Here is a 9571-nt window from a genome sequence, read left to right as displayed (position 1 = left end):
GCATAAACTGTTTCACTAACTTTAAAACAATCGGCACGTCCTCATATGCATCCCCAACAATAATATAATACAGCAAACAAGTTACACTAATGGGCTTCTCGAACCTACTGCAATAGTTTCCAAAAAAAGAAGCAGTTTTCCGCAAAAAGAATTTACTGTACTGGTATTTGTGATCGTTAATGATGATATTAATTTTGAATTTTGTACTGGATAGCATTCACTGTAAAAGATATCCCAATATGGAACAATACACAGGGGAGAAGTACTACGGAAAGAAAGTTCCCACTAATTTTCGTTTTAACAAGTCGACGAACGCGGGAAATGAGAGGGAATTCCTTTATCCTTTTGGTTTAATTAGCACCACCTTAAACTGGAACAATTTAATCTAGAACCTAGAACGTAACCTGCTTTACAGAACTAGAATTTAATTATTGCCAACTGAACTTTTTGCTATTTTCTTTTTACCCTAGCGATTTTGATACTGCATTTTGATACTATTTGTATGGAGAAGAACGCCGCTCTATTATTATGGTGGTCCGGTTTGAGCTTTTTTGGAGGGAGACTGTCATCTGTGTTGAATGATAAATGAGTCTCAAGTTTCTTTCGATATATTTATTGGTATAGCGGATTCTAACTTCCACTAAGAAATCTCTGCGAATATTTTGTTTGAGAAATTTATGTATCCGCTTATAAATGTTCTCTTTCACCCGTTCGTTTCGGTGATTGGCCACCTTACATTTTTGGGTAAGCCAATCACCTTATTTCTTCGCATTGGTGCCGCCGTTCTCATCGTTTGGGAAGGGCGACATGGACGTTAGCGGGTTAGTCTATTGCAAAATATTAATTTTCGATAATGTAGCAGGATTTGCAATGGTTCGCTTACCTGGAACCTAATGGTCCCTCGGTTTATGTCGTTCGGATGTGCTGTCGAAGACATTGATTAAAGTTTATTACTTCTATTGCTTCTGTAGAGTGTGAATGATTCTGAGTGTGTGCGAATGCAATAAATAAAGTGATTGTGTGCGACTGGGTTCGAGAGAAAGAAAAGTGCTGATAATAATTAGAATAATAAGGGTGGTGTGGACCTCTGACCGCGAGCTCTATGGAATCCATGGGGATCAGGGTGAATCCGAGGAGCGAAAGAGTCAGTATTTAGGGAGCGGCGACGAAGTTAAGATCGAGGAGAATAGTGAACAGCGACTGAGTAAACAGCAAGCTTAGAATTAGGAAGTACAGAGGGTTTAGTGACTAGGACTGTTAGTTAATAAAGAACACACTTATTTATTTGCAGCAGTGAAGATTTTCCTATAAATTTTGAGAACCCTTCTGAAATCGCGAAATTTGCCTAGACTTTTTAAAAATATTAAAAACTAAAACGTATCCTCAAAGATGGCTTAATTATCCTGCACACCATAAACCGCGCTAACTATTCCTGCAGCAAATATTACTTTATTGGTACTGCTGCTAACCGCTACAGTACTCGATCTGCCAGAAAGGGATCAAAACGGGGTTCGAGTGAAGCGAGTACCATGAAACCTGATCATTGTCAGAGAGCCGGGAAATTCCCGTCAAGGGATGAGAGCACCTTGGATGGGGATAAGGGAGTAGGCGTTAAAATTTACGAAAGCACCTAATTGGCCAGGAAGACAACGTCTACTGGCTAGTAGAGAGTTAAAGCGTAGGCGAAAGAAGAAGAAGGTAGATTCTGAAAAGGTATTGTAGAGAGTAGAGTAGAACTGTAGAGTTAGGAATATAGCATTTATAGAACACTGGAATATTCACACTGGAACATTAGGAATATAGCATTAATAGAACATTGTGTAACACTATCTTTGAAGTGCCTTTCTCCAAATCCCTGAGCTTAACCGACTCACCTGACGATATCCTTTCTTATATATATTATCCCCTACAGCACGTATTTTATCGGGCATGCATGGTGGCCGTCTCAGAAGGACCGTTCAAAGTTTCGTACAAAAAAAAAATTTCGAAAGATGTTGATGTCCTATCGGAACAATAGCGCTTGTACATATGTAACGATCAGTAAATTTCTATTTCCACAACAGAAAATGAGTCGATCGGATAAGTATTTGTCGTATGTTAAACTATTGGTGGATTTAGTACTCCGTTCGACGGACCACCTTAGAAATAAGAAACTAGTGTATTTTAGACGAAACTATTTACTTTCAGTATTTGCTTAGCAACAGTTTATTCTATGTGATAAGGATATTTTATTTTATGTGTATATGTTTAGGTGACTAAGAGACTTCTAAACGAATGCGTTAAAACTAGTGAGTATATACATTAAATAGACTATTTTAAAACTAAGGTGACCAAGCTGGCGAATGAGGAATGTTTCACCCCCCATGTATAACTGACCGGTCCAAAGACAAAATGTCCACCCAAAATCCTCGTAAGGTGAGGGAGTGGGGTTGGGGTTCAAGCCCAAGTGATACTGCACTTGCTCACTGCAGGGTCACCGTTGTTTTGGATTTGTGACACGTCAATTACCATGGAGCGCAGAAACGAAGGCTAGAGCGTACATGTGGCCTGCAGACATGCAGGCCAACTCATGTACCTTGATTTCTGGTTTGCAAAAAAGGAGACTAAAGAACAGTGAAGTATAGAAATGTCGAAAATTCTTAAAAGTGTTACGGTCGAGTGTCCGTGTCATAAATCCACGCTATTATTCAAGGCCAGGGGCCTAACACCGTATTATATGGAGAATTATGCCGAGTAGATGCGAAAGATGCGATATCGTAGTCAATGTCGGATACGTTTACAAGCGTTTCAAAATGCCTATCTAAACAAAATATTGAACGAGCAAAGAACTTTTGCACGAATTTCTCAATTATATATATTGTAATTTGTTGAAGCAATTGAGTTTCCTTTTCAATAGAAATCTCTTTATCCTTCAAATGGCTGGAATTTTAGGTGGAAGCTTTTTCGCTGAAAATAAGGTTGTCCTGCGTGTGTAACGTCATTTTGGCTTTTTGTCTGGCTTCCAATCGTAGAAAATCTCAATAGATACGTCATCTGATTTTATAATATCTTTATTATGATATCTTTAAAATTAATATTTTAATCGCGAAAAAGGATAATCGTACCGACGAATCGCTGCTATGGTTTATTTTAAAAAAAGCACGGTGGTAGATATCGTAAATAGATTTAAGAACGAGAATAGAATTTGATCGGAATATTATTTGTAAAGTGGACAAAATCTCGGGACTAAGTGCTCCTGCCGTAGCATCTGCGTTTCGAGGTGAAAGCGACAAATCTATATAAATATGCGATCGAAATAATATAAATGCGCGATTAGTTCGACGATTGCTTAAAGAAAATTGTTATAGTGAGAGATTGGTAATAAAGAAACCATATACCGTGGTGGAGCGACTTTATTTTCATCGACTAATCGAAATTGAACGTATCTGATTCAGATGGACGACATATGGCGTGGCGTAAGCGAAACGAAACTTCAGAACCGTAAAATTTGTTACGAAAGATAACAGCGTAGCTTTATTTCAGTGCTATATTTATTATATAATGTTGACTGTTACATAGTGATGGATTATGTTATTATACAGACATTTGTACGTACCACGTGTATGTGTATTAGCGTATGCTTGTTGGATTATTTCAACGTGTGAATGTAGAACCAAAAATGAATTTTGCGTTAAGAAATAGAATCCTGTATATAAACAGAAGAAGAGATTTATCGGTTCAAGAGGTCCGCAAACAGTTTAGACTGAAGGACTTGAAGGAAAAACACGATAGACAATATAAAATACAGGGTCACATCTTTTATGCGTTACACTATACGAGTATTTCCTTTTCACATTTTGTATGTATGTAATTAATAAATAATATATAGTATCGTTATACGCGTTTACTATTAATCTATGAACGCACGTAGTAAGGTATTCCGGGAATTAATTGGGCTGGATCAATCACAAGGTACTTCTGTGCGACTGTAACTGTCGAATGCGGAAAAACGACACCGATATTGTTGGAAATGGGTTTAGAATACAACTAATGCCAATTTATAGTTTATAATATTCCTTATTTTCTTTAAAACAGAGAGTCGATGACATGGAGCATTGGAGATTAATGTTGGAGGATTGCGAGGCCCTATCGTCTTTCATATAAACGGAGCTTAGTAATATATACGTCGTAAAAAGTCCCATCTCATCTCACTTGAGAATAATAGATTAATTTTTCTATTCGATTTCACTACTGTCTCTCGTGTTTCGAGAATACGATAAAATTTGTATTCTTATTTGTATATAGTAAGACGGTAAAGTTGACAAATCTCGCATCATTACAGGTATATCTTACTATTATAGTAACTTTAAAGCAATTTAGTATTTGAGCAATAACGGTTTAAAAGCTAACTGATTTCAGCCTATAGTTATACTATTTACGTTTACTACATACTATTACTATTTACTCTTTACGTTTTAGCATATATTCGTAAACGTTCGAAATATCGTTGACGCTTGAATTACTTAACTCGTTACGATCTTTAATTTCCATCGTTGTCGCCTCGGTAAAGACGCGAATGAAGTTTAAATCAGCGACCAGTTGATATCGTTTGCCTTTACATGATATTGTGGCGGTAGTCACGTCCGTTTTATCCGACCGTTCCTCCGCTCGATCAGCAGCACACGCAATCATATACATCATTGGGCCAGATACGTTACACTTTGTACTTATTATCAACTTTTCGTCGTCCTCTCTAAACGCAACATGAACATGTTTACCGGATGAAGCTACAATTGCTCCGGTTAAATTTGGTTTGTTATAAGTATGCGCGGTCCCTGAACCATTAATCCTTTTCCGAATATAACTAGCATCGTTTAATTCGCGGGCTGTGGAAACGCATTTGATGTCTGGAAACCTTTTCGATATTAATTTTAATCGTTCCAAGTAATTGTCGGGTATAGTATCAAGTCCGTTTATTTTCGCATCTATAATGTCCAGCATTTTATTCCTCCTGGATAACACTATATCGAATATCACATACTCGTTTTTTTCTTTAAAGATAATCATCAAACTCGAATGTATATCCTTTCGTATAATCCTTCGTTTGAAATTCGACACTTGAATTTTGACGTAATTGACATCGTCAACATTTTTTTATCAGTCTGGTACACAATGTCCGTAAATGTAATGTTTTTCAGATCATAGTAAACAGTCGAGGGTAATTTAATTTCATGTTGCACGATCAAGCGTAATGTTTGTATGTCAACTTTATCGGCACGACTGCTCTTGTTGTGAAACGATTTCAAATCTTTGGTATATTCCAATAATATACCACCAGGTGGCAATGGGGTATTATTTCTGTCACGTTTTTCATTCCTTCCAATCGTGTCTGGGTCTATTAAATCGTTAAGTGTGATAAACCCGAAATATGTAGCAAGATAGCACTTTAATGCTTCTTTTGAAAATTCAACAGCGATGTTTGCAGTTTCGATTTCGTTCATGCGTTCCAGAATTAGTTTCAGCTTTGTTCTTGTCCCTTAGTTCGTTCTTCTTAAAGATTCGTTGTCTTTTGCTTCGGTTCAGCAGTTCTTTGCCGCCCGGTATCTATTTCAAATGGTCTAAAAATTTACATTGTGGACTTTGAACTATCGTCTTTTCAAACTCCCTCCATATTATGTGAATAAATTGCAACAAATTTATAGACGCGGTTCCTAATTTTCGTTTGTTGATACGAACAGCATCGGTTTCCAAGCCGGTTGCGCGATACTGCTCGGTGCAGGTTCTCGCGTTGTGTAATTTCATTAACGATCTCTATGTCGTTATTATCTCTTGCATGCGTTCATCATCACCACTGGCTCTTCGACGGGTGTAAAGAGTCGTTTGGTCAACTCCATCGAGTATAGGTTCTCTGCAAGAGGAAAATAAATATGTGGTGTAACTGGGCTCAGCGCATTCTCGGCAAAAAGGGATCCGTTTGGAGTAACTATTATCACTGCTTGTTTGTAAAGGCATAGACGATAAAATACTACACGCGGAATTGGAACTTCAATTGGGACTTTTGATATTACTATCCATATGACAAATTCTTTAACAAATAGGGAGATTAATCTGGCCAAATGTAACGAGGACCAACCGTACAAAACTCGGATAACAATCATGTAGCTCGGAATATTTCTCTTTATACAGATAATATCGATTGTTTCATGTATAACAATGCAATTTCTTCCATTTTATTCAAAATTCCATTTTAATTTATCCGTAATGATCCTATCTATGACCGTCTTCTGTTTCTTTACATTGGTCATAGCTACACTTACTCGTTTATCCATTAGTGATTGGTAAGTAACAGCTGCGTTGTTGTTAGCGGAACTGGTCGACGGTTGTTAGCCCATGACTTGCTATAAAGTTCTCAATTTTATCCCCTATATACTTCGTCTGAAGCATGCGTTGGTTCTGTTCGGACTGCTCCATCTATAAAATAGATGAAATTGCGATAAGTATAAAGCGCAGGGTTATATGTACTATGTCTTATACTATACCCGGATTTGTTTCCCACAGCTTGTAAGTATGTAATTTATTTTTTAATTTTTTTTTACTATATTACGTCTACAACTAGTTTCACTGAGCTAACCAGAAAATTTGATGGATTAAATGACTTGCATGTGGTAAGCACTCATAGCGATTACCGCGATCATTATATGTATATGATGTTTCTATTCTTTACTTCTGCAGGTTGGCTTGTTCCTTTTTAGTCTTCCGTGTTGCGAAATGTAATTAAGACCCTTGACGGTTTCGTGATACCTTTTCGTTAATAATAATAACAGTTCCTCCGTGAGCAGTTCCGTGTGGATAGGATAATTGATGCTATATATTTTGTAGTTGTAAATATTAAAGTAGATTTTGCCGGTAAAATGAGTTAGGATTAGTTCTACTTCTCGTTTGTGTTGATGCAGACCGTTAACATTCCACAAGGCTATTCTAGTGTTACTAGATATTGTTATGCTTTGTTGATGATAATGATAAGCAGTTTTATAATCATACTTGTCTGATCTAATGTATGTAATTAATGTAGAAAAAATTTCACAATCTTGGATGAGCACCAAAAATTGGTAGAAAAATCTCTCATTGGTGTTAGAAGGACAAATAAATCTTCACTGTTGTTAATAAATAACTGTGTATATTGTCAACTAATAGTCTTAATCACTAAACGCTCTGTACTTCCTAACCCTAACTCGCTCTATTCTCAATCGCTGTTCGCTATAATGCTCGATGTTCACTCCGTCGCTGCTCACTAAACATTGACTAATCTTACACTATTGCGGCTCGCTAAATACTGAACCTCTTACACCCACAACTCACCCTGTTCCGCTCGCATTCCACCGGTTTCCATTCTTCAAACGCTCGTGGTCACGTACAAACCATCGTTGACATTCTCAGTCGCACGATCTTGCCACCAGGCCCTGCGGAATATCTTAATTAAAAAAAATATTATTTAAAAAAAAATTATTACTACTCAAAAAAAATATATTATTGCTTAAAAAAGAATACCATTACTTAAAAGAAGTATTATTAGTAAAAAAGTAATATCATTACTTTAAAAAAATTACTGCTTTAAAAAAAGATATTACTAAAAATATTATTTAAAAATCTACCCATTAGGTTGCCTATGTATTAATATATGATAATACAGGTATATTAAAAGTCTATCGTCATTTTGTGAATCAGATAGAATTTTTTATGGATTAAATTCATTCTTTTGCAATTCAAATTTAGTATCTGCAAATTCATACATCTAGTGAAACAGATTCATCTTTTCGCTAATTGAATTCATATCTCTTCGACTCAGATATAGTTCCTTGTAAATTAAATACAGTTTTTTACAACTTTAATTTACGTTCGAAGGTGGCGGCAATCACCCTGTTACAAATCACATTCATCCTTTCGCAAATCAAATTTATTCTTTTGCTAATTAAATTCATTCTTTACAAATCACATTCATCCTTTTGCAACTTAAATTTATCCTTTTACAAGTCGCGTTCATCTTTCTGGAAGTCAAATTCATCCATTTGCAAAATAAATTCATGCTTTTACAAATTCAATTCATCTTTTGGCAAGTCAAATACAGTTTTTTGTAAATTAAATACATTTTTTTATTACATTTATATTACATTACATTACAGTAAATATATATAAACAAATACATTTTTCTACAAATTAAATTTATCCGTTGGAAATCAAATTCATCGTTTAGCAATTTAATAATTATTTAATAATAATTTTCTTGCAATTCAAGTCTCCCCACTTGTAAATCATATATACCCCCCCCCCCGATTTGTTTCTCGAATGAAATTTATTCTCCTTCAAATTGCATTCATCCTTTCGAAAATTGCATCTATCCTTTCGCAAATAACGCTTACATTTTCAATCCTTCTGTATAAATTAAATACCGCCCAAAGGGATTAAAATACTGACCAGTAAAAATATTTGGTCGACGCAAAAGAACAAAGGAAATAATAAAGGGATACAATAAATGCGTAGGATATGCAATCAATTATGGGCATCTTAACATTGGTCTGGTCAGAAAGTCATTTCGGTTTTTTTTGGTGGAAATAAAACACGGCTTTTATAGAGTGTATAAACATTTTATTAAATTATATACCCTCCATTTTGAACCAATACTTTTTAAAAAATTCATTATGCAGTCAATTATGAATATCTTAATATGTGTCTGTTCGAAAAGTCATAGAGAGAGACAGGGAGAGGAATACTTCATCATTCAACTTGCCACTTTGAATTACTCGAATTAATATTTGTGCCAGTTTTAAATAAAAAAAAATATGTAAATTGTATGAAGCAACGTGAATTACAAGTTTTAGTATAACGCGTTTCAATTACAGTTACAGTACAAGTATTCAGTACAACAAGGGCTTGTACACTTATATTTAAAGTTTTAAGTGTTTATATTCAAAGTTCCACTAAATATTTAAAGTTCTTTATTAAGTGCTAATAATACAAGAACGTTGTTTGCGAGTGCAAAGTTACGCTTGCTAAATAAATCAAATGTTAATAACGTTAGCGGGGTAACAAAAGTTTTTCGTTGTACCTCAAGTTCAAGCTTCATCTCCCTGGACCAACGATCTATGAGTCCACGTTTCTACTTACAGTATTAAGTACTCGTTTCTCGTTATGATAGCACACCTTTTCAATTTGTTACGTGGAGAGGAGCTTGAAAGAAGTAATAGATATAATAGTATAAAATATTAAGAATAGTATATGATATTTATTTTCTGAAATAAGTTAATGATACACATGTATATGTTACTATGAAAGACAGTAAGTTACAACAGCGGAAAAATGGTTTTTCACTTTAACTGCTGGTACTGTTAAACCTTTACACTTGGATGTCCTCTCCAATATTTGCCAGAATTATTTTATATACAACTGTTTTTTATAAATTTAGTACACAGTCAACCTATATTATAGGAGGGTTTACGGTTTTAGAAATGTTTTATTTTTTATTGAAAAGGTTTCCAATATTAAATGTGTTAGACGTTTCCAATTTACAAGGAAACTTGGCAATTTGAAAATATAA

This window comes from Xylocopa sonorina, unplaced genomic scaffold, assembly GCF_050948175.1.
Source record: "Xylocopa sonorina isolate GNS202 unplaced genomic scaffold, iyXylSono1_principal scaffold0024, whole genome shotgun sequence".
Lineage (NCBI taxonomy): Eukaryota > Metazoa > Arthropoda > Insecta > Hymenoptera > Apidae > Xylocopa > Xylocopa sonorina.
Note: the sequence above shows the minus strand (reverse complement) of the source record.